Source organism: Citrus sinensis, chromosome 1, assembly GCF_022201045.2.
Source record: "Citrus sinensis cultivar Valencia sweet orange chromosome 1, DVS_A1.0, whole genome shotgun sequence".
In the NCBI taxonomy this organism is placed as follows: Eukaryota; Viridiplantae; Streptophyta; class Magnoliopsida; order Sapindales; family Rutaceae; genus Citrus; species Citrus sinensis.
This window is the reverse complement of record NC_068556.1, coordinates 20,963,280-20,974,231: the sequence shown is the minus strand read 5'-3', so window position 1 is coordinate 20,974,231 and position 10,952 is coordinate 20,963,280. Positions and strand designations below refer to the sequence as shown.

At 37.5% G+C, this 10,952-nt stretch overlaps 1 non-coding gene across 1 annotated transcript; it reads left to right on the top strand.

Moving 5' to 3' along the window:
- Positions 1-10,848: 10,848 nt before the first annotated feature.
- Positions 10,849-10,952, top strand: LOC127903861 (small nucleolar RNA R71). The gene has a single exon (XR_008056743.1). It is a non-coding gene; the product is annotated as a small nucleolar RNA R71 (small nucleolar RNA).

The following is a 10,952-nucleotide window of genomic DNA, read 5'->3' as shown; positions in this document are numbered from 1 at the left end:
AATGTCAACAACTCAGCGAAGTGAAAATATAAATGCATTTTTTGATGGGTTTGTTAACTCAAAAACAAATTTAACGCAGTTTGTGAAACAATATGAAAATGCATTGCGAAGGAACGCGGAATTAGAATGGCAAGCAGATGCCAAGTGTTTCAGTAAAAATATTCCATGTGTAATAAGATATGAGATGGAGAAACAAGTTGAGAGATGTACACCATTTCTAAGTTCAAAGAATTCCAGCAAGAATTACTGCACTGATGTATTGTGATATAGTGGATTATGTTGGTTCAATATATGAAATCAATGAATCACTTGGGCAAGGAAAGAAAAAAAAGCTTTGAGGTTGTTTTTGATGAAACTGAATGTGAAGTTAGATGTATCTACTCAAAGTTTCAGTTTAGGGGAATTGTTTGTAGACATGCCCTTTCAGTGTTGATACAACACGATGTTGAATTACTTCCAGAGATGTACATTTTATCAAGGTGAAGGAAAGATGTGAGGAGATGTTATAGTAAGGTGAAAGTTAGTTATGATGTGCAAAATTTATCCATTCAGCAGGAGAGATATGACAAAATGTGTACTGATTTCACTGAGGTTGCAAACATAGCTGCTGATGATGAGAGTAGTTACAAATTTGTGTTGGATTGGATTAATAAAACAATGAAGGATCTGCCCAAGCAAATTCAGTGTGCAAGTGTGGAAACAACTGTTATTGGTGAAGTAAGTTATAGCAGCTGTTGTGCAAATTTTAATGTACTCGCAAGCGCACGAATCTATTGTAGTATAGATCTATGGTGACGAGTGTCGATCCCACGAGGAGGTGGATTTTAATTGTGTAGAATTAATTTTGTAAATGGGTTGTTGGATTTATGGTGGAAATGATTTGGTATATGCTAAAACTTAAATTAAAATGGCGAGAATAAATTCTAAAATTGGAATTGCAATGGCGAGAATAAATTGAAGAGAATTCTATTGAAATGACGTACTTGGGTATCTGGATCCGTATCAACATGCATCATGGGCTAAATATTCCTTATTAATACCAATTAAATCATGAGGGGGGAATCCACACCGCATGAACCACGCTCTAATCAATATGGTGCTAAGGGCTTATCGTGCCAAATAATAATAACCTTATACTAGAGAGCCGGTGTAACCAAGGCGGTACTAGACAAGATTAGTATTATTTGTCGACGAGAAGTCAAAACATCCACAAAAACTAGAGGGGAAGAGAAAGTAAATTTACCAAATTAAGCCCATGACACATGTTGAGACTTCAACTTCAACCCAAGCTTGAAAGAAAATTAGCCACTCATAATTGAACTAGGGGCAAAATGGGAATTTATTAAAATACATAGAAAATACAAGATGGAGAGAGAATTACAGAAAATGGATCCCAAAAATGGATTCAGAGATATCAAATTAGGGGGGGGGAGGCCCCCTTTTTATAGATACATGGAGTAAATCATGGCCATCGGATTAAAAACAGTTTGGACGCTCAGGATTGCGCCACGTCATCAGTCAACAGTCCACGGTTTGACCACGCGGATGAACAATAACACGGTTTGACCCGACTTTGAACAGTAACGCGGTTTGATTGAAAATAATCCTGTGTGATGCATGCACCGTACACGAGATTTTTCGTCCACTGATATGCTGCCACGTCACCATCAACAGTACATAAGAATTTTAGCCCAACAGGATCGTGACACCTCATCAGTCAATGCCACATCATCGGTCAATGCCACGTCATCGATCCGTCTATGTGAACAGTGTCGTGAACAGTAACGTAGACAGTACCGTATACGTGAATAGTACCGTACATGTGAATAGTGCCATTTTTCCTTTTATGCTCCTCCTAAGGTTTTCGACCGTCCTGAGTTCAAAAGTGATGTCCGTTTTGCCGTCTGATCTCTCCTTTATTGTGAAATGACTATAATGCCCCTAAAATACATAAAATACTTAATTAAAATAAAACACATGTAATTAAATCACAAGAAGGTTAAATATATAAAAGTAAGGGTTGTTAGTAAGATTTAAAATGTAAAATGACGGTTTTCTCCTTTATAAATATGCATTTTCTAACACTCAACACACCCCCCAACCAGCTTATTGCTAGTCCCTAGCAAATAAAGCGAAAACAAAATTCAAATTCAAAATAATATTTTTTTTGTTTTAATAGAAACACTCGTATTTATTCCATCAGATTAATGATAGCAATCAAATAAAAGTATAAGCATTATCTCCAGTCTAAAGCAACATCACACCCACATCAACCATCCACATGAATTAGCCCAGTAGACTTTGTTTTAGCTACTCTCAAGAATGACATGTCAAACCCCAAAATCTCACTGGAAGTAGTGACACTCTCACAAATAAATTAATCCCAATAAAAATAGTCACTCCAATGAATGGTAATTGAGAGAGAAAATAATAAAGAAGTGATATCACATGCTCTCACCAAGATGAAATAAATATGCCCTCAGCTTAGAAATAATACGATCTCAAGTCAAATAAAATGTTAGTCAACCCACTTTATTTATCTTTTTTTTTTTAATTATGCATCACTACATCTTTTTAGCCCATATAACTAGCTTCTACTTCAAACTATAGTTCCCTAAAATCAAGAAGGACTTTTATTAGGATGAAACGTAGGTTAGGGACATGGCTAATAAAGAAGGAAAATAAGGAAAACAAAGTGTATGTTTGAGAAAAATGCAGAGAAATTTTTTTTTTTTTTTGAAAGTTGCAAGGTGGATTTCACCTATTTTTATTCTTTTGAAACAACAACTTTTGTTTTTGTTTTTGTTTTTTTGTTTTTTTTTTGTTTTTTTTTTGGCATAACTTCACTGAACAACATAATTATTTACATTTTCTCAAACATAAATAGGTGATGGAACTTATAAGACATCGGGTAATACTCCAAATCGGAGTGGGTCAAGATGATAAGTTGACAAAGAAAATGTTTTTTTTTTTTAAAGGCTCAAAAGGGTTAACTATGGATATTTAATAAAAGGGATGGCTAGAAAGGCTCAAACGGATCAAAGATGACCTTTCCATCGTCTTTTAGGGCTCTGAATAACCTTCCATATCTACTAGTTAGATGGGCCTCCAAATGTAGCAACACACTCTTTTTTCTTTTTCTTTTTTTTTATTTTACAATTTTTTTTTTTAGGGTTAACTCAAAAGTAATTTAGAGATCGTGTATAAAATAATAAACTGCTAAGCTGTATAAAGAGTGGGCAAAAGGGTTATTCTCCAAGAAAAATAATAGGCTCAAAAACTCACTTGGTACTTATTATGACATGTTCATTCCTTCAAGCAACTCATATATGTCTCCGACATCAACATGTAGAGTAGCAAACATAATGTAACATCACTTAAGACCAAAGATAATACAAATACTAAAATTTAAAATTAATCATGTCACCCAATGTTAAAACAAATCACACAATTTTTTTTTTTTTTAAACAACATTCTACCCCCCAACCTATTCTAAACATGAAAGGAAAATATGCATGCAGAAATGTGAAAATGATGCATAAAAACTAATTAGAAAAGTTACACGTAAAATGATAGAAAACGAAAATGATTTTTTTTTTTTAAAGAAGATGCGTTTCTAGAGGAACTACACTCCATATTCAGCCATCTTCGACTCAAAAGTTGGAAAATGTATATTTATAGAGGAGAAATTAAAGAAGAAAAATAAACATAAACACATAATAAAGAAAAAGAAAATGTCTGAATTTTTTTTTTTATAAACGATGAAGATGCGTTTCTAGAGTCACTACACTCCATATTCAGCCATCTTCAACACAAAAAGTTAGCAACAGTTAGTTTCTACAACAAAAATTAGTAAAAACTTAACCAAAATTCCACAATTGTCGACTATTCCCTCCCCCCAACCAGAACGAAACATTGTCCTCAATGTTTGAAAGGAAATAAGTAGAGTTTAGAAGACATCACCTGGGTGGTGCAACACAGAAGAAAATATTTACAGGCGGAGAGTTAAATCTAATTTGTACTTCTTACTGCGGCTACTGTTACCATCATTAGTTGGTCGCTCCAACACAAAGGTCCAGGGGTCTGGCTCCGGTTTATAAGCTTGTAATATATCAAGTAGCTCATTAGCAGTGTGAGCACAAATAAAGAGTTTTTTCACATTAGAAGGAATGAAATAGTTTTTTATTGCATGGTTAAGAAATGCGATAAAGCCATCATAAAAGTTATTGACATTTAACAAACCGATGGGTTTTTGGTGGATGTGCAGATGGGCCCAAGATGCTAGCGTGATAAGTGCCTCTAGTGTTGCAAGATCTCCTGGAAGGAAAATAAAAGCATCAGCATGATTAAGCATTTCAGTTATTCTTTCTTGCATACCTGAGACGACTAACTCTTCTCCAGTTGATGAGTCAGACGAACTGCCCAATGGTTTTAGAACTCTTGGGATGATGCCTAACACTTGACTTCCTCTGATAAAAGCTGCTTCTGAGACCATTTTTGATAATCCTCGGTTACCTCCTCCATACACCAAGTGTAATTTTCTCTCTGCTATACGTCGACCAAGATCGATGGCTGCCTCAACGAACTCTTTATGTTTGCCATATGTAAATCCAGAAAGCACACAAATGTTCTTGAATTGTCTATTGGGAGTAGCTGCCATTGTGATACTTCTCGAAAACAATTTGTGAGTGCTTGACAAAAAAGAAATCACATTTAAGAGTCTTGGTGATAGTGGGTCATGGTTGTGTATGAGGTAATATGTCAGTGTCAAATAACGCGTAAAGCACGTGGCTCGCAAGTCAAAAAGAAAACAGTAAAAGGAAAAAGCAAACAGTAATAAAATTATTAAAGACAATAATGCAAACAATAAGACAATAGTGAAATAAAATAACAATAAAGTAAAAGGATATTTACAGGTAGTTGCGACTGTGGCTCACATCTTCCTCTGGTTTTACGTCCAGAAACGGCTTGAACGCCCTCTATGGGTCGAGGATAGGCTTCCTATCCAGTTTTCTTATAAATTGGCAAACAGGGTCGTTTATAGTCAGATTCCCGAGACTATATCGTGCATGCTCTTTCTGGAATAATGGCCATAACTGGAGAATCGCTCCTTGCACATATCCACTGGGATGCGTTTCAAGAGACAAAAGGATATCATCCAATGACTCCTTATTCAAGCCATCCCTAATGAATTGAATCTTATCTTCCCTGTTATCAGACATCATTCCTAAAGAACATGGGTTTTTATTGCAACTCATTCTGGCACACTTATGACAAGCAACAGAAATTCTTCGAGCTCGTCGTTTTCTTGCATAATTTCCTCTACCACAACCAGGCATGTATGCAATAAATTTTGGAGGTAACTCACCTGCCGATCGTACTTTAGCCTCGATTAACCAACGGATGTCAGCAGGTATGTTATTCCTCATGAGTAATCGCATGCGTTCGGACCGAGCTTTATAGATCGTAAGAAGGGCATTCTGAGGAAGTGAAGGGAATCGCTTGTGAAGCTTCGTTAGAATCTCGTTTCTGTCCATACCTTCGCCTCAGAATATCAGTTATTATGGGAAACTGAAGTAACCGACTTGATTGTCACGGAGTACCGTTATCCGCCATTTCACCGGGGTAACAAACTAAAGCACACAAATAGAAAAACAAATTAAAACACACAAAGAAAATTAAAATCGTCCTCTTATTGAATTTACCTCAAGCTCCAACTGGATGTCGTAAACACTTCTCTCAATGTCTCTGAGTTGGTGTTCTAAACCCTTAACATAGGCTACTAACTCTGGTGGTTGTAGAGCCCAAATGCGATGTGTTTTACAAAATTGAATCTGTCTTTTGAGATGAGTTTTGACACGTTGAAGTGGTTTAAGAATGTTCAGGAGGAACGGTCTAAGTATGAGACTCATGATTAAAAATTATAAGAGAAAACTTAATGGTAAAATAAACACACTTATGCAAAAACAATTTCAATTAGCAAAAGAATAATAATAAAAAGAAAGAAAGAAAAATCAAATCAACGAAAAGAAAAAAAAATCAATTCAAATTTGGTGGGTCACTCAAATTTATTTCGGTGTCTTCTTCATGTGGTTGGTACTCTAGATATGGCTTTAATCTTTGACCATTAACTTTAAACGTGACACCGTTCTTTGGGTCTTTAATTTCAATTGCCCCATGTGGAAAAACAGTATGAACAATAAATGGGCCAGACCAACGAGAGCGTAACTTACCTGGGAATAGGTGCAAGCGAGAATTGAATAAAAGCACTTTCTGACCTGGAGTGAACGATTTTCTCATAATTTGCTTATCATGGAAGACTTTCATTCGTTGCTTGTAAATCTTGGCATTTTCGTACGCGTCATTGCGAATTTCTTCAAGTTCTGCCAGCTGTAATCTTCTTTCTGAGCTGGCTTGCTGCATGTCAAAATTGAATTTCTTGATGGCCCAATATGCACGATGCTCGAGTTCCACAGGTAGGTGGCAAGCTTTTCCATACACTAGCCTGTAGGGTGACATCCCAATCGGGGTCTTGAAAGCCGTTCTATATGCCCATAAGGCATCATCAAGTCTTAATGACCAATCTTTTCTGTCCGGCCTCACCGTTTTTTCTAATATGTGCTTTATTTCTCGATTGGAGATCTCAACTTGGCCACTGGTTTGCGGATGATATGGGGTCGCCACTTTGTGTGTGATTGAATACTTTGTCAAAAGAGTTTTGAATGCTTTGTTACAAAAGTGGGCACCACCATCACTGATTATCGCTCGTGGGAATCCAAAGCGTGAAACAATGTTGCTTTTCAAAAATGCTATCACCACCTTGTGATCATTGGTCCTACATGGAATTGCTTCTACCCATTTCGATACGTAGTCAACAGCAACCAATATGTATTGATGGCCAAAAGACGGGGGAAAGGGTCCCATGAAGTCGATACCCCATACGTCAAAAATCTCAACCACTAAATTGGATTTAGTGGCATCATGTTCCTTCGTGTAATGCTCCCCATTCGTTGACACCTATCACATGAAGAACAGAAAGTGTAAGCGTCTCGAAATATAGATGGCCAATAGAAACCACATTGTAAAACTTTAGTCGCTGTTTTCTTAGCGCTGAAATGGCCTCCACAAGCTTGTTCATGGCAGAATGAAAGGATATTCTGAATTTCACTTTCTGGGACACATCGTCTAACAATTTGGTCTGCACAATACTTGAACAAATATGGGTCATCCCAAAAGAAATTCTTTATCTCTGCAAAGAATTTAGCCTTATCTTGCTTGGTCCAATGCTCTGGAAGTTTACCTGTAACAAGATAATTAACTATATCAGCATACCAAGGTAATACTTCCACACTCATTAATTGTTCATCTGGAAATGACTCATTTAATGGTAATTGTTCTATTATTGTGTCAAAATGGAGACGAGAGAGATGGTCCGCCACAACATTTTCTGACCCTTTCTTATCTTTGAATTCCAAGTCAAATTCCTGCAAAAGTAACACCCAACGAATTAGTCTAGCTTTTGCATCTTTCTTTGTGAGAAGATATTTAAGAGCAGCATGATCTGTGAACACAATTATTTTACAACCAATGAGATAAGATCGAAATTTTTCTAATGCAAACACTACTGCTAGCATTTCTTTTTCAGTAGTTGAATAGTTCAACTGTGCATCATTTAATGTCATACTAGCATAGTAAATAACATGGGGAATTCGATCAACTCTTTGTCCTAATACTGCTCCTACTGCATAATCAGATGCATCACACATGAGCTCAAATGGTAATTTCCAGTTCGGGGCCTGAATGATGGGTGATGATGTCAACAACTGTTTTAATTTTTCAAACGCCATAAGACATGAATCATTAAAGATAAAAGGTACATCCTTAGCAAGTAAATTGCATAAGGGTCTAGAAACTTTGCTAAAATCTTTAATGAAACGTCTATAGAAACCAGCATGCCCAAGGAAAGATCTTACTTCTCTGACTGTTTTGGGTGGAGGAAGATTAGAAATGAGATCCACCTTGGCTTTGTCAACCTCAATACCTTTACTCGAAATGATGTGACCGAGAACAATACCTTGTTTTACCATAAAATGGCATTTCTCCCAATTTAAGACCAAGTTCTTCTCGATACATCTCTGCAGAACTAGTGTTAGATGATGTAAACATTGATCAAACGAGTCACCAAAGACAGAAAAATCATCCATAAAGACTTCAAGGAATCGTTCCACCATATCAGAAAAAATGCTCAACATGCATCGTTGAAATGTAGCAGGTGCATTACATAATCCAAATGGCATTCTCCTATATGCAAATATGCCAAAAGGGCAAGTGAAAGTAGTTTTCTCTTGATCTTTTGGTGCTATGGGAATCTGATTATATCCCGAGTAACCATCTAAAAAGCAATAAAATTCATGGCCTGCTAATCTATCAAGCATTTGATCAATAAATGGTAAAGGAAAATGGTCTTTACGTGTGACAGAATTCAATTTTCTATAATCAATGCATACACGCCATCCTGTAGTCACTCTAGTGGGTATCAATTCATTATCAGCATTGGTAACTACTGTAACTCCTGACTTTTTAGGGACAACTTGTACAGGACTGACCCATGAACTATCAGAAATTGGGTAAATGATACCTGCATCTAATAGCTTAAGGACCTCAGTTCTAACAACTTCTTTCATGTTAGGATTTAACCGACGTTGCATCTCCCTAGTAGTTTTAGCATTTTCATCAAGGTGAATGTAATGCATGCAATCTACTGGGTTTATACCTTTAATATCTGCTATGGTCCATCCTAATGCTTCTTTGTGCTCTTTTAAAACATCCAACAACTTACCTTTTTGTTCGTCATTTAGGGATGATGAGATGATTACCGGCAGAGTACTTTCTTCTCCCAAAAACGCATATTCCAAAGTGTTGGGCAATGGTTTGAGCTCGAGTTTCGGTGGTGATTCTGATGATGGAATGAGTTGCTTCTCTGATGGTGCTAGTTGTTCAACTCTTGACTTCCATTTATTAGTATCCATAGATGGTGCTGAGTCAAGCAGGGCGTTGACCTCATCGACCGATCTATCAACATCAAAATCCAAATCAAAGTGAGTTAAACATGTTTGTAAAGGATCATCACTAAGGTTTGAAAGAAAAGTGTCATCAACTAATGCTTCAATTAAATCCACATCAACAATTCCATCATCTGCACTGTGAGGTTGTTTGGCAATGTTGAAGATGTTCAGCTCCATAGTCATGTTGCTGAAAGACAATTGCATATTTCCAGTCCTGCATTGAATGTGAGCATCCGCAGTTGCCAAGAAAGGTCGGCCTAGAATAATGGGGATGTGCTTCCTTGAATCCTGTATTGGTTGAGTGTCAATTACAATGAAATCAACAGGAAAATAAAACTTGTCTACCTGGATAAGCACGTCCTCCACAATACCACGAGGTATTTTTGTGGACCGATCTGCAAGTTGTAACACCACTGGAGTTGGGTGTAATTCTCCCAGTCCAAGTTTCACGAATACAGAGTAAGGCAGAAGATTTACACTAGCTCCTAAATCCAACAAAGCATTCTCAATTGTGTGGTTCCCTATACTACATGAGATAGTGGGGGAGCCTGGGTCTTTGCATTTTAAAGGAATTTTATGTTGGAGTATAGAACTAACGTTTTCTGTTAAAAATGCCTTCTTTTGAACATGCATATTTCTCTTTTTAGTACAAAGGTCTTTAAGAAACTTGGCATAAGATGGAACTTGTTTAATAGCATCAAGCAAAGGGATGTTAACACTTACCTATTTGAAGATTTCAAGAATCTCACCTGTAGATTTTCCCTTTTTTCCTTTCGCTAACCTCTGAGGAAATGGAGCTTTCGGAACGTATTCTCGTGGGTTGGTTTCTTCTTTCTCCTCCGGTGATGAGTCATCAACATTCACAGGTACAATTTGATTTTCTTTTGTCACTGGCATCTCCACCTTGTTGTCGACTTCTTTTCCTTTTCGCAAGGTCATTACTGCTTTGACCTCTCCATGCTGTTGTGGTGAACTGGTACTTGCTTCATGTACTCCTTTAGGATTAGGCACTGGTTGACTTGGAAACTTATCTTTCTCAACGGTCATTGCCAAGGTTTGAACTGAAGAAGCAAGTTGTCCCACCATCTTCTCGAGGCTTGAAACAGATTGAGCTTGTGAGTTGAAGCCTGCTCTCAACTCATTTCGTAGTCCATCAATGGTGCGGTTCTGTTGCTCAATCGTGGAGTGAGTAACATTCCTAAAATTCTGGAATGCATCCTCCCATGGTCTAGGTTGAGAGTGGTTCTGGTTCTGATTGAATGGTCTAAATGGGGGCTGAGAGGCTTGAGGATTTTGAGGAATTTGTTGCATTGGTGGAGCTGGAGCTGCTGGTCCATTCTGTTGGAATCCTTGAGACCATGAAAAATTGGGGTGGTCTCTCCATCCAGAGTTATATGTGTTGGAGTATGGGTTGTAATTAGATGGCTTTCTCATTACACCTATGGCATTGGCTTGATCTGGATATGAGTCAGGGTCATGTGATTCTGTTGATTTAGCAGTCGATAACGATGCTATTTGTCGAGCAAGACCTTCAACCATCTCCTTGACTTCTTTGATTCCCGAAGTTGACTCGCCAATGTGAACCTCATTCACTCCTTTAATCCTTCTAGTATTCCTGAGTGATCGACTCCGTTGTTGGGAATTGTCCGCTTGTTGCTGGAAAAACTCCCAAATTTCTGATGCACTTTTTGACATTAGCTCTCCTCCACTTGTTGCCATTAGCCATTCTTGCACATTTGGTAGTAATCCCTCCAAAAAGTATTGACATTGGTGCCATTTTTCGTACCCATGATGTGGACACTTCAAGAGTAGCCCATTAAATCGCTCCCATGTTTCAAAAAATTGCTCGTCCTCTCTCTGGGTAAACTCCGAGATTTCCCTGCGAAT